This window comes from Equus caballus, chromosome 2 (assembly GCF_041296265.1).
Source record: "Equus caballus isolate H_3958 breed thoroughbred chromosome 2, TB-T2T, whole genome shotgun sequence".
In the NCBI taxonomy this organism is placed as follows: Eukaryota; Metazoa; Chordata; class Mammalia; order Perissodactyla; family Equidae; genus Equus; species Equus caballus.
Window position 1 is genome coordinate 5,037,787 of NC_091685.1, and position 24,559 is coordinate 5,062,345.

The 24,559-nt window shown below is 53.1% G+C and overlaps 1 long non-coding RNA gene across 1 annotated transcript; it reads right to left on the reverse strand.

The window, feature by feature from the left end:
* Positions 1 to 16,578: 16,578 nt before the first annotated feature.
* Positions 16,579 to 23,776, reverse strand: LOC111770303 (uncharacterized). The gene is made up of 5 exons (XR_011430548.1): positions 23,626 to 23,776; positions 22,937 to 23,064; positions 21,937 to 22,038; positions 17,087 to 17,181; positions 16,579 to 16,766 (listed from the first exon to the last, which is right to left on the reverse strand). It is a non-coding gene; the product is annotated as an uncharacterized lncRNA (long non-coding RNA).
* Between the last annotated feature and the right edge of the window lie 783 nt (positions 23,777 to 24,559).

Sequence of the window (24,559 nt, forward strand, 5' to 3'; positions counted from 1 at the left end):
TCAGGACCCTGCCCTGCAAGCTATGGGGAGGCCCTGAGGGGTTGATATCTTCTGGGAAGTAATCAGGTAATGTAGAACCAGAGCGTGGGAATGCAAGGGTCCCACCACACAGCTGAGGAACCTTAGGCTCTGAGCCATGTTGCACATGCTCAGGGACATCTCGGTAGGCAATGGCAGAGCGGGGCCTCGTATCCCACAGCCCGGAGCTCACTGTCCTGCACCAGGTCTCCACTAGGCCCAGCTCCTCTTCAACTGGCCCACCCTTGGCCAAAATCCTAGGTGCCTAGCTCCAGTTGGCACCTCCCTTGTTAAATGACCTTGGATCCATCTCCTCCTCTCTCTGGACCCAAGAGCTTGGGCTGAGGCAAATTCTCTCAAAGTGTGGGTCAGGTACGCCCAGTGGGATGGGGAGTGACGTCAGGGAGTCCACAGACCTGGCCACGCAGAACACGCAACCTCAAGTTCATTTCAGGAAAGTTACTCCTTTTCAGTTCTTACTTCTAATTAAGTCAAGGTGAAGGAGAAAGGCCCAGTTGGAGGCTGGTGTGTCTTTAACACCTCTCTGACGTTGCTAATCTCCCCTTATAGCAGAGAGGCCTCCTAGCAGGCCTGATCATCTAAGGTAGAATTGCTTTGTTTTCATTGAGCTTATTTTTATATTTACCTTCTGTTTTGGGAAAGCCAAAACATTTAAAGTACAGATACAGATTCCTTGTTAAATAAAGTTTTGTAAAAGTGAGTTAATTTAAAGAAAAACACTAAGCAGATGAGGTAAAAAGATATTGCAGAAATCCTGGAGGAGATGCCAATGACCAGACTTGAGAGAAATCCTGGGTGGGGCACCTCGACTCTTCAGTTCTAACATCAGCCACTTTTCTAGGAAACTGACTTTACGGTCTAGGTGCTGCTGTTTATCTTTTTTAAAAAGCGTAAGAAGGTAGGAATTTCACCAGGCATTTAGTGATGGACTCAACTCTGTTTGCCGGTAGAGTAACTTCCCTTAGCAAACTTCAATGCCACCGCAACACCTTGGCCACGCCCTCCACGCCCGTGGGGATGAGGAAGGAACCCCAAGTGGGGGGCTGGTCCTGAGGCATTGTCAACCTCCTTCTGATTCTGAGGATGGAATTCTGGGACTCCCACACCCCCAGAGTCAAGAGCAGCTGTCAGGAGGGCCCTACATAGAATGTCTGACCTGGCAGCCATTTGGGGGTAGGGCCAGTGAAGCCAAAGACCTATGAGGACTTCCTTCAGCCCTGGGATAAAGGCGAAGCTCCTTCTGTGATACTCAAGGTCTTTCAGTGTCATCCCCAAATTGTCCTTCCATATGCCCCCTCTACCTGGCTGACTCCTGCTCCTCCGAGCTCCCCTGTCACCATTGCTAGGAAGCCCTGTCTCAGTCTCTCCAGTTCCCTGTCCTGAGTCAGGCTTCCTGTGGGATCCCAGCTTCCTCAGCATCCCGGCCCTAGGTCATCCTTGCCTGCTTATGTGCCTGTTGTCCGCACAGAGGAGGACACCGTGTCTATTTAGTCTCTATATCCCAGGGTCTATACAAAGAAGTGCTCGGTAAAGCTTTGCTGAACTGAGGAGGGTAGACGGAGTGGCCACGGTGGGGACATCAGTTCCTACCCCTTCGGCTCCTTTCGCGGGCTTCCGCCCCCTCTGCTGAGTCTCCTGTAGGGAAAGGTGCACATGAAGAGTAGTTAGAGGCAGCCGAAAGGCCGAGAGCTACCACAAGGTAGATGTGGGCTCCAGTCCTGTTCAGATGTCAGCTGATTTAGCGGAGCCGGAGGATTCCTGTGTGTTGAAGGGGGATCCTATTCCACCAGAGAAGCAGAGAGGGCGTGAGGAATAAATGAAATAACGTGAGAAAAGCAGCATCCAGAGGTCAGGTACCCACTTGCTCATGAAATTATAGAAGTGTTAGAACTGCAGAAAGTGCAGAGAACCCAGATGCCCAGGAGAAATAGGCACTCATTCTGTCCAAGGGACTGAGGCAGGGAAAGCTCTCAACTTGAGAGGACTTTTGAACTGGGCTTTGAAGGATAAATAGGAGTTGGGCTTTGGAGGATAAATAGGAGTTCCCCATAAATAGTCAGAGGAAATTGAGGTGAGAAGACTGGGAGTGACACAGGGAGAGCATCCCAGCATCTACATGGAACTACACTAAGCAGGATTTGGGTTAAGAAGGAGGAGGGACTTCTCATCCCAGAGCCTTGGGCAGAATTCAAGTCCAGGATTTGCCTAAAGGTAAAATGAGCTATGAAGGGTCAAGGGCCCCTTCATCATAAGTCAAAGGTCAACTGGCCCATCCCTCTATGACTAAGCTACCCAACTACTTTTGTCCCTAAACCTGCTTCCTTTGTGCTGGAAGTGAGTCCTGCCTTGAGTGAGCAGGGGAAGAAGGGCGAGCAGCCCCCACCACCCGCTCTCCAAGAGGCTGACCCCACCCTGCGCAGGGTGTTCATTTCTCCCCACAGCCTTGACCCAGGGCAGTGATACCAAATTGGAAAACAAGCCCCCTTTCCGGCCGGGAGCGACAGAAGGAGGCAGGCCCATTTTCTAGGTCAGAACTCCTTGCCCTTCCTGGCCTAGGCCATGTTTTTCGAAACTAGACTTTGTGGAGAGAGGGAGAGAGTGTGGATGCTTCTGTGTGCACGAATGAGTGTGTAGGGCTGTGTGGAGAGAGGGACAGGGAGGGAGAGAGAACAGAGCCTCGGCGTGTGTGTTATTTGTGTGTGTGTGTGTGTAGAAAGGGTGACAGAGAGAGAGAAAACAGAGCCTGGGCGTGTGTGTGTATGTGTATGTGTGTGGAGAAAAGGTGACGGAGAGAGCAAGAGAACGGAGCCTGGGCGTGTGTGTGCGTTTGGCTGTGTGACTGCGTGACTCTGTGCAAGAGAGACTGTGTGTGTGTGTGTGTGTGTGTGTGTGTGTGTGTCGCTCCAGGAGCAAGCTGTACCTTAAAGCCATAGACCCCGCCTCGGCCCTGCTCCCCTCCACTTCCACCCCCAGCCAGAACCACCTCCCACCACATCAGCTGGGAACCAGAGCTGGGCCTGGCCAGGGTGACTCCCGCTTGGCCTGAGGGGACAGAAGCAGCCCCAGCCCTCTCAGGCACCCCCTGCATGGCTGAGGCTTGAGAGCTCAGAAATGGGTCCTACTGGAGGAAGGAGAAAGGGGCTTTATTCCTGAGGAAGGCAGGGCCTCCCAGGGGACTGGGGGCTGGGGAGGGGCGGAGGTAGGCCCAGCTCCCGGGCAAGACTGCGGGGTGAGGGCCCAGCTCCTCACTTACTAGGGGTGGGAGTCGGTGGAGGGAGGCCACAACCTCCTCACCTCCTTGCAGGGCAGCCACAGAGCTGTGCCGCAGTCACGATGGAGACCATGAGGTATGGTGCTGGCAGGACAACCAGGAGGGTCTCTGTGACAGACAGGAAGCTCCCGCCTCAGGTCTGCGCTCTCAGGCAGCCTTCCTGCCATCTTGGCAGCTGGAGCTTGCAGACACAGAGCGGGGGTGTTTGTTTTCCTCCCACAGCAGCCTGCCCCTCCCCCCGCTCTCACACCCGGTTTTGGCTCCCAGGCTGGAGGTGCTGGGCGGAGCCCTGAGAGGCTAAGACCTGGTTTCTCGGCCTCTGACTGGCTGTGTGGTCCTGGACAGGTCCCTCACCTTCTCTGGGCTGCCCCTGCCTGCTCTGCATATTCGAGAAGTTGGGTTCCGAGACTTTGCTGGCTCTTCCACCTTTCACATTTCCAGGTTCTGGGTCCCATGATGGGCATCATTTGATGAGAAGATGCCGCGATCCAGGAAGAGGATGAGAAATTACCAGCCCTGAACCCTCCCGGCCCGAACCCAGAGCCAGAAAAAGTAGTATGCGCTGAAGTGTCCATAGAAAGCTCCTGGTCCAACTCCTCCATTTCACAGTTGGGGAAACTGAGGCTGGAAGGGGGAGGATGGAGGTGGTGATTTGCCCGATATGCCCGAGGAGTGAGAGCCCAAGCCAGGACTGGAGCCCGGTCCCCTGGCCCCAGCCTCCAGCTACCAGGCAGAGCCCGGGTCGCCTAGGGAGCAGCGGGCGCCAGGAGGCCGGGAGGAGGCGGAGGAGCGGGGGCGCGCCCGGCCGCCCCGGCCCCGCGGGCCCCTTCCGGCCCCTCCCCCAGCCTGCGCACCGTCCCGCCACCTGCTCCCCGGTCCGCTGGGGCGGGGCCGCCGCCCCCCGTCTCCATGGCAACGCGCGGCCCGGCCGGCCGCCCTGGCCTCGCTGCCGCCGCGCAGCCCATCTGGCCCCAAGCCCGCCCCAGCTGGACCGCCCGAGGCCCCGTCGGCCGGGGGCCCCCACAGCCCCGCGGCGCCCGAGAGCAAGGCAGGAGCGCCGGGCGTCGGGCACCAGCGATGCCAGCACCTGGGCTGGCTGCGAGGCTCATCCCGATGGATCAGAAGCTGTGCTGCCCTCCCGGATCCCCGAGTCTAGAGAGTATCCCCCCCCCCCCCCCAGCACATTCGCTCAGGGCGGCAGGAGGAGCTCTCAGGATTGGAGGCGAGCTCTCTGGAGCCAGCCACCCTGGAGGCGAATCCCCAAGGAGGGTGACCCTGGGCAATTTACTTAAGCTTTTACCCGTCTGAAAAATGGAGGCGAGCACAGAACCTGGCTCTCTGGGTGGTTGTGAGGGTTAAATGGGTCAATAAAGAAAAATACATGGAGTGAGCACGCAATAAGTATCAGCTATTATTATTACTGCAGGTGGCAAGTGCTGCAGAGAGGGCCATGGAAGCCCGGAGTAAGGGTCCTAACCCAGCATGGGGGCAGCAGGGGCCGCTTCCTGGAGGAGGCCGTGCTGGTTGGTGTCGGCGCAAATAACAGTTAGCCAGGAAGCAGAAGAGAAGAGGGAGCAGCAGCAGCAAGACGTAGAGATGAAAAATAGCGTGGGGGAGGGGGGGAAGACTTACAAAGCCCCTCAGTGTTGCTGGAGAGGATACAAGAGCCTGGCTTTCAGTTGGAGGGCAGTGGCACGGGAGCCACTGAAGGGTTTTCACAGAGCCAAGACATGTTCCTTGTTTTCCTAGAGATCACTCTAGCCGCCATACGTGCAGTGGCTTGGAGGGGCCAGCATCCTTTTGAGAGATGATGAGGCCTAAACAAGGGGAGATGCAAGGTCAGTGGTAGGTGGGGACAGATTCATGGCTGTTAAGGAAGCAGGTATGGCAGGATGGTGACCTATGGGTTGGATGTGGCTGGAGAGGACGGAGTTAAGGAGGGACATGGGCACTCAGGTCGTTGGCTTGGGCACTGAGAGGGTGGCAGAGCCGGAAGGGGGGCAGGTCTGCGGGTGGGGGGCGGGAGATGATGAAGTGTGAGCACGGAGCAAGGGGACAGGAGGTGCTGCCCAGCTGGACAACACTTGCGTTTGGAGCCAAGAGACCTGGCTGGAGAGACCGGTGTGGGAGACCTGAGTGCCTGGATGGAAACAATCCTGCCAGGGCCTCAGAGCTGCCTCAGAGTCAGCAGGGGTGGGGCCCTCACCACACTGCCTCCTCCTCCACAGAGAAGAAGACTTAGCTTCAGGACTGAATTCTAAGCTTCATTTCCCTGGAGCTGAGCAGAATCTGTCTAAAAAAAGTTAAGGAATTTTGACCCAAATTCTGTGTGTGCCATTATCTCTTTCTGAGGTTTTGGGGGTTTGGAGGGTTGTTCTGTGGCAGACGAGTACAAGGAGACAGCATGTGTGTTGTGCTGACCTGTCCCAGCTCTGTCGTCTACCAGCTGTGAGGTCGTAGGCAAGACGTCTCCTGGAGCCTCAGTTTCCTCCTAGCTACCTACCTTGCAGAGTTATTGTAAGAATTAAATAGGATGCAGGACACAGAACTCCTAGCATGGCCTCTGGCCATCTTTGTTAAACATGCAAATTCCAGAATCTTCTCTAAGACCCAGGAATATGAGTTTCCATGGGCGGGTCTGGGAATCTGCAGGGAAAACTGGCCCACCCTTGGATGGAAGCCTCCAGCTACCACCCTGGAACTCCTTGACACAGCCCCCTCCGTGGGGCGGCCCACCCCTAACATTTGCAGCCTGGGGCCAGAGTTCAAACGGCAGCCCCTCTTCCAGGCCCCCACCCCCCGCTCCTCCCCCCTGTTTCATCCCTACTGCAAACATCCTTGTGTGCAGACATGGAGACCCAGGCCCATGTCCAAGCTCTCGGGGACACCTGCCCCGATGAATGGCTCCTTGCCTACCCCTCAGGCCTAGGGTCGCACACACTTGCAGCACAGTCCACCAGGAGGACAGACCCAGGTCCTGGGAGTGGGCTCAGGGCCCTTTGGGCTGGGAATTCCAGATCCCAGGGACCTGGAGTATGATCTAGAATGATAAGCTTGGGCTCCAGGTAGGCATGTCCCCTTGGCCTCACCTACAGCTCAGCTTGAAGGAAGGCATAGGGGAGCCCTATATGACAGGAGTTCCCAGCGGGGTCCCAGCTGCGCAGGTCTATGGGCTCCCTTGCCTCTGTTCCTGTCAGCCTTTCCCCCCAAGGCCCTCTGGCCAGCCCACTGGTTCCCTGCAGCCACATCATGGAGGCTGCAGCCGTTTGTCCATCTGCCTGCTCCCTGCCCAGCTGAGGTCACCTCAGACTTTGCCTCCAGCCTCTGCTGGCCCTGGGGAGTACAGGGTTTGGAGGCCTCCCACACAGCCACGTCCATGGGCCACCACAGCCCATACGTGCCCAGTCCCTGGCTTGTCATGGGAAGTTACGTCATTATTCTCCTTTGAAAATGAGCAGACAGAGGCTCAGAGCCAGTGGAGGAGGACTTGGTATGACATAGCACCTGCTGAATGCCGAGCACTGAGGCAGCTGCTTTTAAAGACACCAACACACAACACCCCTGTCAGAATTACCCCCAGTTTACAGGTGAGGACACTGTGGCTTGAGAGGGAGAGACGGCTGACCCAAGATCACCCAGTTGGTAGGAGGCCGAGTCAGAAGTCAAACTCAGACCGTCGACCCCCACGCCCTGGCTGCAGGGATGCGCCTTCAGTAAGAGGAGCTGAGGACGGTGGGAAACCTGGGCCAGCCATCTCCTGTGAGGGCCGCGGAATGTGAGGAATGTCCACTCTCCAGGCAGGGCCGTGGGCAAGGTGACCTTTGGGGAGATAAAATGGAATTCCAGGACTCAGAAGGAGACTAGCTGAGGTAGACCTGGGGTGGTACTGCCAGGGACGGGGACCACTGCAGCTGGGCACCCACCCCGCAACCCCTCCCTGAGCCAGCACTTACAGCGGGGGCTTGCAAGGGGGCGCATGAGAGCAGACCCTGCTGCCCCTCAGCCCATGCCGTTCCCTCAGCTGCAATCTCCTTTCCCCTATTCTGCCAATGACACCTCACCCTCGATGCCTCTAAGCCTGTGCCCAACTGTCACCTGAACATTTCCACCTGGAGGGCCCTTGGGAATCTCAGCCATCCCTGTCCGTGACTAAAGCACCGTGCTCCCTGACTACCTGCCCTCTTCCCCAGCACTCTGACTGTCAAAGGCAGGGTCTGCCATGCTTCTGCCTTCTCCCTCCTTCTCCACCCACACTCAATCTGATGTCTCCGCTCTTGCCGGTTGCCTCTGGTCTCCAGGCTCACACCCTCCCTCCCCATCTCCCCGTGGCAGCCAAGGCCAAGTTGCCAGATACAGCAAATAAAAATACAGGACTCAGTTAAATTTGGTTTTCAGTAAACAAATAATTTTTTAGTATAAGTGTGTCCCAAATGTTGTATGGGACACGCTTATACTAAAAAATTATTTGTCATTTATCTGAAACTTAAATTTACTGAGCATCCTGTGTTTTACCTGTTAACCCTAAGCCAGAGTGTACTGCACCACCTAAAAGACTCCTGGAGGGCAGAGAAGGGGGAAGACTCCTGTGTTTGGAGCACTCTTCCCTCACTTGTCCTTCTCTGCCTAGCTCCAGTACTTCTCACTTCTCAGAAGTCTCCTCCTCCAGGAAGCCTTCCATACAGCCATAGGCTGAGATGGGGGCTCCTCTGTGCCATTAGTCGCCGACAGACTTCCCTTGCCAGAACCCTAAGTGCGCTGCTGGTCCCCCATCACTGAGCTCCGTGAGACCAGCATCTTGACTTTTGTTCACTGTGTCCCCCAGCCCCTAGCAACTTGCATGGCGCTTAGAGTAACTTGCTGTTCGACCCTGGCTGAGCCCATTGCCTCCTCTGGGCCTCAGTCTCTCCATCCATATAAGGAAGGGTCATCTGAAATGGTCTGTTAGGCCACTTCCGGCTCTGATGCCTGCCCATTTTAGGCTGACCCTGCACTTTGACCCTGGAGATCCTGGGCAGGGGTGGCATAATAGAGAACTCTGAACTCAGTGTGGAAGACCTGAGGATATGCCCCTCTCTGCCTCTGTGCTGCCCAGGGCAGGTTCCCGCCCTCTCTCAGCCTGACTTTCTCCTCTGCCGTGTTCTCACCCCACCAGCCTGTGACCGCCTGCCTGTGCTGGCCTGGGAAGGGTGTTCGGAGGCTGAAGTCATGTAAGCAGGCAGCCTGGCTCCGGCACGTCGGAGGCCCTCAACGCACACGATATTCCTGCCTGCTTTTCCCACTCAACTGGAAGGCTGACGTGCCCAGGAGGGGCTCAGGGAGAGGGGGCTGCACAAGCTCTGAGCTCCAAGGGGAGAAGGGCGGGAGCCGCTGGGCTGGGAGCATTCAGGCAAGACTTTAAATCTGGTCTTCGATTTATTTATTTATTTATTTTTAAAGGGCCTCAGCATCTTCGTGAGAGACCAGGAATCAGTCCAGCCCACGGAGAGAGACAACCTGGAGACAATCCCCCACTCACTTGCGGGGGTTAATTTTTCAGCCTAAGTGGATGGCGGAACATGTGGGTTGTAGGGGGAGCAGACTCAGGAGACTGGGTCCAAGGAGGCACCAAGGTGGGGGCTTTGTCCAGCCTGAGAGCCCCCACATCTCCTCCGATCCCCCCAGGCCACCTCAGATAAACATGCAGCTTGAGTGGGGACGGAGTGCTCCCTGGCTTCAAGACGAGCTCTTCCACCACCCCCATCCAGCCTCCTCTCAACCAGGGGGCCCCCCCGAGGTGGGGCGATCCTGGCAGGCTCCTGGGGCTGGCCCCCCTCTGTGGCCCTGCTCTTCCAGGGCTTGGCCTTCCCGAGGCCCTGTTTCGGTCTCCTCATCTGGGCATTTTGGGGCAAGGTGGGGGACACTCCCTTCCAGGACCGACAGTCCGGGGTTCCATGAGACCAGTGAGTAATTCCAGCGCTCAGAACCCCCAGGAAGGGAATTCTGGCCTCTGAACTGGAATCTGAAGATAAGGGTCTCTCAGGCCCCTCCCTGTCCTCCTGCTCTTCCCAGCCCCTCTCCTGCCTCCCCCCTCCTCCTGCTCCCCTCTCCCACCCCTGCTGAACTAGCTTCCTCTGGCCCATTAATCAGGCTGGATCTGACCTCAAGGCCAAAGAGGCAAGAAGCGGAGGCAGGGAGGAAGAAAGGAGAGAGGGAAGGGGGGATTGGCCTGGCGGGGACCCAGTCAGGCTGCTCACCTTTGCCTCCGTCATCTCCTAGAGCCCCCCAGCCACCCCAACAAGGCAAAACCTATTTTTATAGGGGAGCAAACTCAGCCTCCAAGAGCACAGACGTTCTGAGGGACATCACACAACTGACATGGGGCCAGCGTTCCTGCTTCCCTCTTCACGCCAGGGCTTCGAGGTGAGGTCCGAGAGCTTCGAGTGACCCCAGAGGAAGAAGACAGTCTCCCACAGCCTGAGGCTGAGGCCTTGAGAAGGTCACACGGGGCGGCCGGCCGAAGGGCTGGGCTGGCCAGTCCCTGTCCCAAACAGGCTCTGTGACCTGAGGCAAGTCACTTCACCTTTCTGAGGATCCCTTTGTCCAGTTAAAATCTGGCCTGGAGTGACCTTTGCCCTCAAGGGACAGAAGATAAGTGCCTGGGCTTTGGAGCTAGACTGATTTCAAATCCTGGTTCTGCTCTTCCCTAGCTGAGTGGTTCGAGCCGAGTCACTTCCCACCCCTGTGAAATGGGAGTGAGGGGACCATCCAGGGGGCTTCTGAAGATCTGGAGAGGCAAGGTGCATAGAGGCCTTGGAGGGCTCCCCAGCTGGTGGGCAAGGGGTGGACAGAGCCAAGGAGAAAGCCCAGTGACCGCTCTGTGGGACCCAGGCCCACAGGGTTCCCGCCACCTTGCTATGGGGCCAGGCTAGTGGCTTCCCCGCTCAAGAGACTAAAGCACTCTGGGCCTGGGCGGGCAGACCAGACCCCTGTGTCTGACCTTTCACCCTCTTGGGCCCTTAGAGAGCGAGCCTACCCCGGCCAGGCCGGTACGCATCCACCCTGCTCTGTTCTTCCCCGTGCCCACTATGGTCTATCTCCACCTCACCCCCGGAACAAAAGGGACTTTTGACATTCTTTGTCCTGCGCAGACATTCTCTGAGTGTGGGACCCACCAGGCCTTGCAGCTGGGACCTGCCACCTTCCCCCCAGGCTTGGCCCAGCTCTCCAGAGAGCTTTGCGCAGAGGAGATGGAGGGAGGGAGGCAGGGAGGGGCCTTAAAGAAGCAGAGCCTCCTCTCAGAAAGTATTTCCCACCCCCACCATCAGAATGGACAGAAAGGAAACCAGGTGGAGGAGGTAGACAGGAGAGTTGTCCGCAGGAGATTGCCATCATGTGACTTGTTTGAGATTGGGTTTGGGGCTAAAACCTACTCTTCTCTTGGCTCCTGGCCAAGGGCTCTTTCATTAACTGGTTTCTTAGTATCTTTTAAAGAAATTGGTCCCAACTCTACCCTGATTGCTGTGTGACCTTGAGTGAGTTCTTTTCCCTCTCTGAGCCTTGGTTTTCCTTGTATAAAATGAAGAGAAAGAACTGGAGGCTCTCTCACATGAGAGATTTCCTAAACCAGACACCTGGTCAGGTGCTGGGACACCAGAGACAAGCCAAGCTCCCGGGATCGGGCTGTAGGATTCCATCAGGAAAGAGCACGAAATGACTCTTGAGGAGGAAGTAATGCGTTTGCATGAAAGTAGGACCCCCCAAAATGGCGGAGCAGAACTAGCTTCCTTCCCCTTGGATTGACATAGTCCTGTACAACCTGCCAAGCTCTTTCCCCTTCATCTGTCTCTAGGCTTGTGAGATGAACACGACCTAAAAGTCTTCTCCTTTTACAGAAAATGTGGCTGCAGGCACGCAGAGGGCAGGCCCCCACCCACCTGGGAGGGGGTGTCTGGAAAGTGATGCCCTAGCTGAATGGGGAAAGGTGGGACATGGGTATTCTGGTAGAGGCACCCTGTGAGCAAGGCAGAGGGCAGTGACAACGTGCTGTGGTTCATTTGGCTGGAGCTTGGGGTGCGTCTGAGGGGAGCAGAGAGAGGGAGTGGAGGGTCTTGGCTGCCCGGCTGAGGAGTTTGTCCTATGGGTGCTGAGGAACCAGGGGGCATTCCATGCCCGGCAGTGTTTATTCACCACTGGTGTCGTCGAGGGAGTGAACTGGGGGGCCCAGACGGACCAAGGGAGCTGGGACAGCTGTACGCACAGGTACCTCTGACAAAGGGGCCATGGAGCTGTAATATGTTGTGGGGGAGGAGGAGCAGAGCAATTCCTCCCGGGAAAGAGGGGAAGTGAGCAGGGAGATGAAGCAGGGGAGAGGAAATGAAAGATTAAGTGCATAAAGGCCATAAAGCTCGGAAACGTCCAGGCCGGATGGATTCCCGGTTTATAGATAGGTTTATGTCCAAGGATGCCCAGCCAGGGCTGATAGCAGCAAGAGCAGCCACCCAGGGAGGCAGAGGGGACACTGGGCTGGAAGGGACCCCTCATGCCCCTGTGCTCTCTTGCCACCGCCCCCCCCCCCCCCCCCCCCCCCCGCCCCAACTCCTCCGGGCTGGCCGACAGCCCAGCTGGAAGCAATTGTGGGAGCCTCCAGCCTGGAGAGCTGCATCCCACAAAGGGCCCTGGTAAATAGCAGCCCACACCCCAGACGGCCTGCGGCGCCCTCCCTCCTGCAGCCCCCTGCCCGCCCGGAAATTTAAAACAACTGCTCGACACAGTCTTAAATCCTCCGGGAAGGAGCTGGGGTTGGCAGGCGGGAAGCACGAAGCTGGCCAGGGCCTGCCTGGAATCCCTCTCTCCCATCTCCTGCTCTGAATGCCCCTGAAGAACCATCTCCCGCCGGCGCCCCGAAGTCCTGCCATGGGCTTCCCAGCCCGCAGGCTTCCTGCGTTGGCATTCGCTGTGGGTCACTACGCTGCAGCTCGCCAGAACTGCCGAGTAGACTATGCACCTCGGGAGCTCGGGGCAGTCTTGTCCCCTGCTCGTACCCAGCACTGGGTCTGCCACAGAGCAGATGCATAGTGTACATAAGGCGGATGAATAATTGAAGCCACCATGTGACCTGAGCCGTCGCTCTGCTCTTTGGGCCTCAGTTTCCTCGTCTGTCAATTGGGCATGATAATTTGTACGGAGTCTACTTCCCAGAGCTGTGAGAGTTAAGTAAGAACCTTTGTGGAGGTATTTTATCAACTGATGAGTCACGGTGGTTCCATCCTTGTCCTCCCAGCCTCAGTTTGCTTGTCTGGAAATTGAGGCCTGAGTGCTAGCTAGCGTCTCTCCGGGACGTGATTTTCTCAAGTTATAGCCAGAGATGAGGATGCCCAGACTGTCCTAGGTTCCTTACACACCAGCTGGGTGGTAGGAGGAGGGTACGGGGTGTGGTGTCAGGCAAAGAGGCAAAGAGCCCGGCCTAGGGTTCCAGCGCGGCCCCTGACTTGATGTATGATCTGCTCTGGGCTGCCAGGGAGTGGAATGGGAGTGGGGGGACACAGGAAGCCTGGAGTGACCTCTAGCATTCAAGTTCTCTGGACACATGCAGAGGGCAGTGGGGAGCCACTGACAGGCTCTGAGCAGGAGAGCAGCGTGGTCAGGCTCATCTTTCAGAGCACTCACCCTGGCGGTGGTGTGGTTTATGGTAGAAGGGCGGGGAGTCTGGAGTCTGGGGACCTGGAAGGGGGCTATTGCCTTTGCCCAGGCACAGAAGACAGCGGCCTCCATGTCTTTCGTCAGGCTGCGCTCCAGCCTGGGCTGCCCTGCCTCTTCCCTTTTAAAGCTCACCCATCTTTAAGACACAGTTCAGGGACCACCTCCCCTGTAAGGTCTTCTCAGGTGGTCTCTGATGCCCGTAGTGAACTCCTCCTCTGCCATCCAGTTTCCTAGCCTGTGTACCTTCACCATGGGACCAGTTTGAGTTACTGTTGTGTGTGTGTGCGTGCACACACATGCCTGTGTGCCCTCTCCTGGGCTGTGAGCTCCTGAGGTCAGGGCGGGTACCCCACCCATCCCTGTATCATCTCCAGCACCCATCACCTGGCCAGGCCCAGAGGAGGTGCTCGGCACATGCATGCAGAGTACTGAGGATCCAGAGCAGCCTCCACTTTGAGTCCACCTGCAGGTAGGAGTCTGGGCTTCAGCCCTAGCTTAACTGCTAATAGCTGGGTGACCTTGGGCTAGTCACTTTTCCTCTCTGGACCAAGGTCCCTTTTGGCCACAAAGGAAGTATCGCTATTATTCATTCTCACATCAGGACTCTGAAAGGAGGCAGCATTCCTGGGCCCCTTCACCAGCACCTCCCCTCAGCATTTCCTTTCCTGTGCCTGGGATCACAAGGAGCTGTTACAACTGTGGGTCCCACCAGAACCGCAGGTCTCTGAGAGCCTCGTCCCTGGGTCCCCACAGAGCCCTGCACAGAGGTGCTCCGCAGACCTGTCTGATGAGGCACCTATCCACTGCTTGGTCCCAGGAGAGGGAGCGTAGTAGGATCTCTGTCCACAGTGATGTGCGATCAAATGTGTGGCTGTGCAAGAGGCCAGGGGCACTCACTGCCCCAGCCCAGCCACAACCCTGCCCCGGTCCCCACCTCCTGCCCAGCCGTCCTCCTGGGGCTACTCCAGCCTCCCCTGTGGGGAAGGGGTGCTGCCAGCCCCTGAAGCAGATGGGTCTCTAGCCAGGACTACTCTGCCCCAGGCAAGCCCACTATATCTCAGCCAGAATCCCCCTCCCTCTGCCCAACCCCCCTGGGCTGGGACAGACCTCAGCCAGCAGGCCTCCCAGCTTTGATCAATACAGGGCAAGCAGCCAAGGCGGCTGCAGGCTCCATCCTCCCGGGAGGCCCCAGCTCAGCCGGGGTCACATGGGGGAGGGGCGGCAGCCTGGCTCAGGGGCTCTGGGGGGTGGGGCAGGGCAGGGGAGAGCAAGAAAGGCAGGGCCACTCACGGTCATTCATTCCTTCACCCACTCGTTCCTTCGCACACATTTGTTCAGCCCACAAATATTTAGTGAGCACCAGCTATGCACCCGGCAGTGCCATCAGCTCTTGGGACACAGTAGGGACAAGACAGGAGCTCTTGTGGAACCGAGGTTCTAGCAGAGGAGAGAGACAACAGACAAATGAACAAACAAATGTAAGAAGTAGTTTCAAAAGGTGATAAAGATAAAATAGGGTGGGGGGACAGAGAGATCAAGCAGCATTACACACAGTGGCCAGGGAGGACAACGTTTGGGCTGGAACTCGGATGAGGAGGAGAAGCCCACCAGGCCAGCTCAGAGCAAACGAGGAGGAGATGCCCACCAGCCTGGCTCAGAGCGGACCCCCAGAAGCAGGCACTGAGCTGGAGCGGTGTGCACAGGAGGCTTGTTAGGGCGCACTCTGGCTCCAGGCGTGGGCTCTCCCTCTTTGGGAGAAGGAGGGAGGTGGGGGCCAGAGGGGAAGCTGTGCTGGGCTGCAGTGCCAACAAAAGCCTCAGCTGACCCCGCAGAGCCCCCTCAGAGCAAACAGCCTTTCAGAGTTGTCCCAGCTCCAAGCAACAGGCTGTGGCGGGGGGGCCTTTGTACCCCGACACTGATCAGCTTTTGGGTAGCTGCCCCCGGGAAGGGGGGAGACTTTGGTCAAGCCAGCCATCAGAGTGGTTCCCACAGTCTCAGCTGAGAGCTGCTGCTGCCAGCACTGACCCCAGCCCTGAGGGGGATCTGGTGGCACTCAACGTCCATTAGGCTGCTAAGAGGCGGAGGAAGAAGGTTACAGACAGAGGGAACAGCAAATGCAAAATCCCTGAGGCAGAAATGAGCCAGCCCGACTGAGGCACAGACAGAAGGCCAGTGGGCACAGAGTCACGGACGGTCAGCAGTCAGAGAGGCAGGCAAAGGCCAGTCCAGAAGGGCCTGGGAATCCAGGGACTTTATTCTGAGTGTAAAGGGCTACCCTGGGAGGGCTTTAAGAAGAGTAATCTGACAATCACCTATTAACGCTACCCGCTACCCGGGCTGCTGGGGGAGGAGGAGGGGTGGCGGGATCAGAGAGCGACAGGGAGAGCAGTCGCCGGGCGGTGGGAGCGGTCCAGGTGAGAGCCCCTGGTGGTTTAACTAGGGTGGGGACAATCCCATCTTAGTAAGATAAGTGCGGGATGAAAGAGGACTGGGATGCTGTGGGGGCCCAGGGAGAGGGCTCCAGATGAATCTTGGCTGTCACGAGATGCTGTGGAGATGCTTCCGGCATCCCGCGGGGGATAGCAAACCAGACTGATTAGATTTTTCTCCACCCTTAAGATTCTGAAATTTTGTGGATTGGAGAAGAAACCTCAGAGACTCCTAGCTCCTCTCCCCAGCCTGGGCAGGAATCCAAAACTGGTGCCTAGTGACCATGCAGCCTTGGCTGTACCCCACAGGGCATGAGGAGCTCACCCCCCAAGGATCACTCTGCTGGAAAGTTCTGAGAGCTGCCCCCCTTGCAGCTGCCCCCAGCCCCCAGCCCCCAGCTCCCCGCCCCCCGCCCCCTTTGGGCCACACTAAACACGAGTCCCCAAAAAGTGAGGACATGGCTCCCGTCTCCACCCCCACCCCACATCTTCTTGTCCTGCGAGTTATCCTGAGGGTGATCTCAGACGGTGCCTCCTCCCTACCCCAAACTTGGTCCCTCACCAGCCCACCGACTCACTCCTGTGACGTGCGTCTGATTCCACAAAGGTTTGGAAAGAAGTCATTTTGTAGAATTTTTGAGAGGTACATTTTCTTCCAAGGCCTGATGTGTGTGGAGGCATAACCAGGCTGGGCGTTAGCAGAGCTGGGTTCTAGCTTGTCTATGTGACCTTGGACCAGTCGCTTCCCCTCTCTGGGCTTCATTTGCTCCTCTGTAAATGGGGCTGGCCAACTGGCTGGTGTTTAAATGCTGAACCAGAATATTGTGAGTCCGTGTATAGATTTGCCCCTGCTCATTCTTCAAAACCAGAACCAAGGGATCTTCTGTTTTCTTGTCCTCTGACTTCCAGACTTAAGGCTTAAAAGGCCTCAAAAAGTCTAATCAGCTTCCCCTGCTGCATGACACCCACTCTGCTGAACTTTGTTTCAACATCACCATCAGTTGATTGTCTACCTCCAGAGCTTGTATGCCTCCAGACATGGGAAGCTCACTACCTTATAAGACAGTTCTGTTAGAAAGTTCTTCAGCTAATGCAAAGATTCTATGATTCTATAGTAACATGATGACCCTTACTCTGTGTCACTGCTCACCCATTCACTCATTTGTTTTCATTCATTCGACAATATTTATTGGGCCTCCATCAAATGAAGCAGGGCAGTCACAGCCAAGTGACAGAACAAGATCATAACTGTAAAGGTCGTTCATGTTCTCTGAGCACTTCCTGTGGCCAGCACTGTGCATACACTGCACATACAGCATCTCATCCGGTCATCACAGATGGCTCCCAGTCTACGGATAAGAAAATTGAGAGTTAGGGAGAATGTGAGACCAGGTCCCAGTAGGAAATGGATGGCAGCTGAAGGGTTTCTTGCAGAGAGTTTAATAAAGGGACCATTTACAGAGGTGAGGGGAGGGTTCAGGAAAGCTACAGGGGATAGTGGGGTGCTCTGAGGTTAGCAACAGCGGGGAGCTGTTACCACCTACAGGTCTGAAGGGGGAGAGGCAGAAAGGTTGTCACTAGCACCAAGCGAAGCTGGGGCTGTGAAGAGGGGCTGCCCGATGGGAGATGTGGCTGTCGAGAACAGGGGTGGGAAGTGAAGAATTAATACCCTTTCCTTTGCTCCTGCTGGTACTTCCCATTGGTTGAATCCATAGGAAATCCGAAGGCAAGATTCCCCAGGTGATGTAATCCACAGATGTCAGCCTTCCGGGGCACACAAAGGGAAGAGAAAGATAAAGAACAGATCTTGGTGGGGGATGGGGAGGCATACATGCTGAGAGTGACCAGGCCAGAGAATTAGGTAATTTGTCTAAAGTCTTAAAGTGGGGGAGTGTGAAAGTCGGGGAGCCATAGAAATAAAGATATGATGATAAGTGTGCTGCATTCAAGTTTTAAAAGCATGAAGAAGCAAGTCGTGGGAGGGTTCGGAAGAGCCCAGGGGATAGGTAGGAGCTTCTGGGACAGAGAAAGGGGAAAGGACAAGCTGAAGCAGCCCAGGCAAAGGCTGCAGATGTGCAAGAACACCGCTGCTGGGCAGGAGTGAGCTGCTCTGTGGGGCTGGAGAGTGCTAGGAAGGTTCCAGAAATCTCTCGGGGGAGGCTGGAGACGGAGCTCAGAAGTGTTGCTATTGGATGAGATAAAGCCACTACTTATCCATTAATTTATTAAAAGTACATATTGATTGAGCATCTGCTCTTTGCCAGGTCTTATGCGAGGAGCTGGGATTACAACAATGAAAAGTGCCGTCATGGTCTTGACCTCATGGGGCTTATAGTCTAGTGGAGGATGGGTAGAAGCCAAACAGTGAACCAATTACAGCTGGGATCAGTGCTCTGAGGAAAAATCTGGTTTATCTCCTGTAAGCAGTGGGGAGATATTGATGAGCATTGATAGCGTAAACTTTTTAATTTTTTTAAATTGAGGTATAGCTCACAAACAGTAGATTTCCCAGATCTTAAGTGTACCTCTTGAAGAATTATAACCACCACTCAGATCAAGATTCAGAGCATTTCCAGAAGGCTCTCTCATGCCCCCTCCCAGCCGTACCCCTGTAGAGTAACCACTATTTTGATCTTTATCACCATAAATTCATATTGCCTGGTTTTGAACTCCATATATTTTTTAATTTTTATTTTTTTTAAAGATTGGCACCTGAGCTAACATCTGTTGTCAATCTTCTTTTTTTTTTCTTCTTCTTCCTCTCCCCAAAGCCTCCAGTACATAGTTGTATTTTCTAGTTGTAGGTCCTTCTCGTTGTGCTATGTGGGACACCGCCTCAGCATGGCTTGATGAATGGTGCCATGTCCGCACCCAGGATCTGAACCAGCAAAACCCTGGGCCCCCGAAGCAGAGTGCAGGAACTTAAACCACTCAGCCATGGGGCTGGCCCCCTGAACTCCATATATATGGAATGATATAGTATGTACTTGTTTGTGCCTAGCTTCTTTGCCCAACATTATGTCCAAGAGATTCGTCTGTGTTGCCTCATGTAGCAATTGCCTGTTCTTTCTCATGGCTATATAATATTCCACAACGTATGTATATATTTTATTTATCCATATTTTATTTATCCATTCTACTGTTAATGGACATTTGAGTTGTTTCCAATTTTTGGCTATCATAAAGCTTCTATGAACATTCTTGTGCATTTCTCTTGGTGGGCATACGCATACTCATTTCTGTTGGGTATATATTCGGGAGTGGAATTCTGGAGACATAGAATATATATACCTCAGCTTTAGTAAATACTGCCAGTTTTCCAAAGTATTGTATCAATTTATATTCCTACTAACAATGTATGGGAGTTCCAGTTGCTCCACTTCCTTGCAAACACTTGACAATGTGTCTTTTTCATTTTAGCCATTCTGGTAGGTGTATAATACTATCTCATTGTGGTTTAAATTTGCATTTCATTGATGGCTAATGATGTGAACACCCTTTCATATGCTTATTGAGAATTTGTGAAATGTCTGTTTAAGTCTCTTGCCTATTTTTAAGAAAATGGATTGTCTGGTTTTTTTCTTGATGTATAAGATTTCTTTAAATATTCTAAGTATGAGCCCCTTGTTGTATATATGTATTGCAAATATCTTCTCCCAGTCTGTGGCTTATCTTTTCACTCTCTTAGTGGTATCTTTTGATGAACAGAGTTTTTAACTTTAATAACATTCATTTTCTTTATCATTCAACCTTTCCCTTTATGGTTGATTTTTTTAGTGTGTATGTGACATGTTTGAAAAATCTTTGCCTCCCTCAAGGTCATAAGAGATTCTCCTATTCTCCTATTCTTCCAGAAGCTTTATTGTTTTATCTCTCACATTTGGGTCCCCGATCTATGTTGAATTAACAGCTGTGTACGGTGTGAGGTAGGAGTCAAGGTTTATTTCCCCCTCCCTTACCAAATTTCCAGCATCATTTTTTTTGTAAATACCCGTTTCCTTCCAATGAAGTTTAGTGGCTCTTTTCTGATAAATTGAGCAATCATATCTATATGAGTCTATTTCTGGGTTCTCTGTTCTGTATCATTGTCTACTTGTCCACTCTGTGCCAATACTATCTTATCTTAATTATTAAAATTTTCTAACGAGTTTTTATATGTAGTAGTGTAAGTCTTCAAGCTTTGTTCTTCTCCAACATTGCATTGTCTATTTGGTTTCTTTGCATTTTCCTATAAATTTTAGAACCAGGATGTTAACAAAAAAAAAATCTGTTGTAATTTTCCTTGGAACTGCATTGAGTCTGTTAGGCCACTTTGAGAAGAATTAGCACCTTAACAATACTGAAGCGTCCAATCCATGAACATGGTATATCCCTCCATTTATTTAAGTCTCCTTTAACTGCCGGCAGCAATATTTAAAGTTTTCAGAGTAAGGGTGTTGCACATATTTCATTGCAATTCTTCCTAGGTTTTTGATGTTTTTTGATGCTATTACAAATGGTATTATTTTCAAGTTTCATTTTCCAATTGTTTGTTGCTAGTATATAAAAATGTAATTATTTTTGTATATTGTCCTCATATCTAGCAACCTTGCTAGATTAATTCTAATACTTCATTTATATATATTTTTGTAATTCTTATGTGCACAATCATGTCATCAGAAAATGACAGGTTTACTTATTTTTCAATCTTTATGCCTTTTATCACTTTTTCTTGCCTTATTACCCTTGCTAAGACCACTAGTATTATGGTTGAACAAAAATGGTGTGATAAGACATTCTTGGGGCTGGCCCGGTGACACAGGAGTTAAGTTCACACATTCCACTTCTCGGCGGCCCAGGGTTCCACAGTTCGGATCCCGGGTGTGGACGTGGAATCACTTGGCAAAAAGCCATGCTGTGGTAGGCATCCCACGTATAAAGTAGAGGAAGATGGGCATGGATGTTAGCTCAGGGCCAGTCTTCCTCAGCAAAAAGAGGATTGGCAGTAGTTAGCTCAGGGCTAATCTCAAAAAAAAAAAAAAAAAAAGACATTCTTGCCTTGTTCTTGACATCAAGGAGAAAGTGTTCAATACTTCACATTAAATATGGTGTTAGCTATAGGATTTTTATGGATATCCTTTCTCAGATTAAATAAGTTCCCTTCTATTCCTAGTTTGCTGAGAGTTTTATTACGATCTGAATCTTTGAATTTTGTCAAGTGCCCTTTATCTATTTTAATGATCATATTTCTCTTTTGTTCTGTGAATGTGATAAGTTATATTGATCTATTCTAAGATATTAAACTAAACTTGCATTTCTGGAATAAGCCCCAGTATAGCATTGTATAGTATGGATCAGAATGAGCGAGACTGGAGGCAGAGAAACCAGTGAGAAGGCTGGTGCAAAGGTCCTGGTGAGAGGAGAAGGGCCTGGGCTAGGGCAGAGACTGTTGTGAATGAAGAAGATTCTCTGAGAGGGTGAAGTGGGCAAGACTTAGTGACGAGTGAGATTTGACGCCCACAGAGAACAAGGGCTTTTTGGTCTGGGTGTCTAAGTGGATGGTAGTGGTGCCATTCTCCAGGAAGGGAACTATAAGTCTGGGCTCACAGTGAGCGAAGAGTTCTCTTTTAGAGGCATTGCATGTATCCAGTGCAGCTGTCCAGGAGACAGGTGGCTATCAGGACTGGAGCCTTAGAGATGATAGAAGCCTTGAGAACAGAGGGCATGGCCTGGGGACAGAGTGCAGACTGATGAGTGGAGGGGCCCAGGACAGGCCCTCGGAAGGCCCTCAGTTGAGATAGGTTGAAGATGAGGAGCCAGGGAAGAAGATGGAGAGAAGACCAGCCAGAGGACGAAGGGAATCCAGGAGTCCAGGATATCAGGAGGCCACAGAAGGCCACATTTAAGGAGGGAGAGGTCAGTTGTGCCCAACAAGAGGCTGAGTGATGAAAGAGCCCAGCTGGATTTACCTCCAGGTCCCCCTGGGGCAGAGGCAGAGGCAGGGCTGAGAGGTCAGAGAGAAGAGCTGGCTTCTCAGGTTGAAGCAGGATCAGAGATCCGGTCCTCACGTTTCATACATCAGAGACTGAGGCTCAGTGAGAGGAAGCATCTTGCTCAAGGCCTATTTCCCTCAATCCCAGGCTCAAGCTTTTTCAGCGTCACTTCCAATAAAAACAGCTAACACTTGCAAAGTGTTTACTAAATGCCAGGCACTGTTCCAAAGATTTATAATGTTAACTAATTTAATCCTTAAAACATGAGATAGGTACACTTATTTCCCATTTTATAGATGAGGAAACTGAGGCACAGAGCATGGACAAAGTCCGTGTTCTTAACCATTTCTCTAGAATCCCTCTTTCAAACTTTAAAAACTATCCCCCTTGGATCTGAAAATAAGGATCCTATCCCCAGCCTCATGGTTTTGGAGTCTGTCTCCATGATCCCCTCGGCCTCCAGTGATGCCCAGGCATTGCCACTGCTCTGCAATGTCCTTCTCTGGCTCCGCGTTGCCTCCATCCTAACCCCTAACCTGGCTCGTACCCTCCGTGATCTGGCCCAGCTCCACCTCGTCACCACAGCGTCTCCCCTCCCTCTGCACTTCAGTCAGGGCTTTTCGTTGCCAGCACCAGAGTCCACTCAGGCCTGTGAAAGCAGAAATGAGGTGTGTCGCAGGTTGTTAGGTAGTTCAGAGAATCATCAGGAGGGTGAGAGGAGCAGACTCAATAATAAACATCACTTCTGGGAACAAGCTGCAGAAATGACCATCTGAGAACCCGCTGTTGCTGCCACCGCCAGAACCAAACACCAGCCGCTAGGACCGCAGCCTCAATGCCTACTGCTCGCACTAGGCCACGAGCACCAACGCTGCATCTATGTCAGGGCCTCAGCCTTGCAAACTGTGCTGCCCCTCGCCCCAGGTGCAGCCGCACCACCTGCCCCAGCAAAGTGCTGTGTCTGTGGGGGCCTGTTTTCTCCTGTTGCTCTCTCCTGAATCAAAGTCCTGGACGAGGCGTCTGATGGGCAGAGCCTAAGTCACACGTCTGCCTCCTGCGTGCCAGGGAAGCTGGGAATTGGCGTTCCATCTTCTACCTTGGGAAAGTGGGACTCATTAGGGAGAATCACCCCAAATACAGAATGGCGATTCAGAAGATGGACGGCCATGAATATGACAAAGGTCCTCAACATACATCCTGTCCCTTCAGCTGAGAATGTCCTTTCCTTTACCCAGTGAGCTACAGAACTCATTTTTTAAGACATCCTCACATGTCACCTCTTCCAGGAAGCCTTCCTTGACCCCCACCCCATCCACCCCTGCCTGGCTTGAGTTAGGCACCACCCCAGTGCCCCATAGACCACATAGCACTGATCACAACTTGCCAACGCTGTGCTTGGTCTCCACCACCCCCATGAGATTACACTTGCCTGAGGGCAGGAGCTGTCTCATTGAGCTCTTGCCACAGTCCTGATACCACTATAAGCTTAGTGAGCGTTTGTTGAATGAATAAATAGGTAAATGGATGAAGAGGGCCAAAGTCCTTACCTGGGCTTTGGCGGCCATAGGAACTCTTCCCAAGGAAACCGAGGCACAGAAGAAGGTATGTAGTTGCAAGGGTGGCAGATGGCAAACAGAAGTGAGTAACGGAGAGCAGAGGCAACTGATATGTCAGACTGGATAAAACAAATAGGGTTGTGAACATGGTGTAAATGGGGCCGTCCCCTGGTCAGCTCTATCTGCCATAGACAGAAATATCTGGAAAGACCTGGGACTAGGGATAGAATTTTGGTTCCATCTGGAACCTGATAGGGTCACTGTGAGTTCCTGAGCCAGCAAAATGGAGCAGAAAGAAAAGAAGGCAGATAGACCAGATTTGAATCCCTTTTTTGCTACTGGTTCCCTCAGTGGCTTTGACAAGTGTTGTAACTTCCCTGTGCCTCTGTTCCTTCATCTGTAAATGGGGGTGCTAATGCCTTGCCCCTCCCGGGTGGCCGTGGGGAACACATCTGTAGGTTCGTGGAAGTGTCTGACATAGAGTCGGCCCTCAGAAAGTGGGTCCGTTCCTGCCCTGAGCGGGGAGCCATCTTTTCCTCCCCTCCCTCTGGTCTTCCCCACAGCCTCTTCTCCCACCCAGTTTGGTCCTCCTCTACTTACATGACACAGTGACTTTTTTGGTGCTTTTTAAATTGCTTACTTAATTCACAGAAACCAAAAAAGTAACTTAAGAAACGAACCCATCAGTGTGAAGTGATGTGGGCGTTAGTAGCTGGGCTGAGGGCTTAACGACATCGAGGCCCCCAGGGCCATCCATCCTGCACACACCCAGGGCCACAGGTGGGACGCGGCCCCTTCTGGTGGATCTCTGAAAAAGAGTGTCGCACGTCTGGTAAACGGACTGTTCTAGAACACTAGGGCAGGGTGGAGGCCACCTCTGTTGCCTGTTGAGCATCACTCCTCCTCTGTGGTGACAAAGCCCGCTCTTCCTTTCAGGCCCTGCTCGTGGTCCCAGTGAGCGGACCCAAGCTGCTTGGCTGATCAGAGCCTTCCATGGCTCAAGCACGGTGATTGGTCCTGCGGCAGCCACAATGAGAGGAAAATCTAGAATTCTTGGCAGAGTTACCAGGAGAGAAATACTGCATTTTCCTGGGGTTACCAAGTTAGTAGGACATAAGCCTGGAACCATCAGTGGCCATCTTTGAGGCTTTCTAGGGAGAGCCCGTCTGAGAACAAAGCCAGCACCAGAGAAAGTGGAGCCAAGAGTTAGAAACATCTGATGGTGGTGGTTGAGGCTCTGGACCCAGCCAAGCCTGAAGCCAGCACTACTCCTGGGCTTTTCAGCTACATGAACCAAAAGACTCTCTGTTTGCTTAAGCCACTTTGAGTTAGGTTTCTGTCAGATCCAGATTAAGTCGTTAGGTCTGAGAATCTTTTTCTTTGTCAAAAATCACATTAGGAAAAAGCAACTTAACAAACTGGTGATGGTGGGGTCACCACCGAGAGCTCCTGGGGGCTTATGGGACAGGGCTGGGCGGGGACTCACTTCCTCCAAATGTATCCAGTCTTATACCTTCTTAATTTTTCTTGCCATTAGAATGTATTTTCTGTTTAGAAAATCTAGTCATTTATATTCAAGCCATGCAACTTGTTATTTAAAGAATAATAGAAACA